Genomic DNA, 744 nt, shown 5'->3' on the forward strand with positions numbered 1-744 from the left:
ATTGGGTTAACTCACTTCTATGAATGGACTACCCTCGAGTTCATAGAATACATAACTTCACTGTTTGACAAAATGGGTGCCAATTAGGTAAAACTATTAGAAATTAGTAAGGGCCGGAATATAGAAAAATTAAAAACCATGACTCCATAAGATGCTTTGGCTACTTTAATGAATCAACTTTGTAAAGACCTTCGTGGCCAAACATTCGATAAACTTGACCCCGATGTAGGAAAAAAAACTCTAACAAATAGGACTTTATCAGATTTACTATATAGAAGAGTTCTAATAGATTACATTAAACTAGTCTATCGGCTTGAAAATAAGCAATGAGTGGATTGGTAGACAGAATAAAATTTTAAGAAACTACCTAAACCATGGGATACTCTTCTTGAAGATGCTTTATCTGAAAAAAAAATCCTTAAAAATGATAGATCTAGTGGAGCGATTCAACTCTTTATATTAAGGGGACTAGAACAACATTGTCACATATCTAAGGCCTTTAATCAAACCAAAAGGCAACTTAAAGTTTGGACAATCTTGTTGTGACAAAATTCTATGATATGCTTTAGTGCATGGTTGCACACAATCTTATAGAGGCAAAAAATACTACAAAAAGAAATTTCAAAACCATATAAATTTAAAAAGCTGAAGTTTTCTCAATGAAAAAATTTGTAGAAGGGGAAAACTCACGAGGAAAAAAAAAAAAAAAATCAAAATACACTGTTAAACCCCGAATTTCAAAAA

This window comes from Asparagus officinalis, chromosome 1 (genome assembly GCF_001876935.1).
Source record: "Asparagus officinalis chromosome 1, Aspof.V1, whole genome shotgun sequence".
In the NCBI taxonomy this organism is placed as follows: domain Eukaryota; kingdom Viridiplantae; phylum Streptophyta; class Magnoliopsida; order Asparagales; family Asparagaceae; genus Asparagus; species Asparagus officinalis.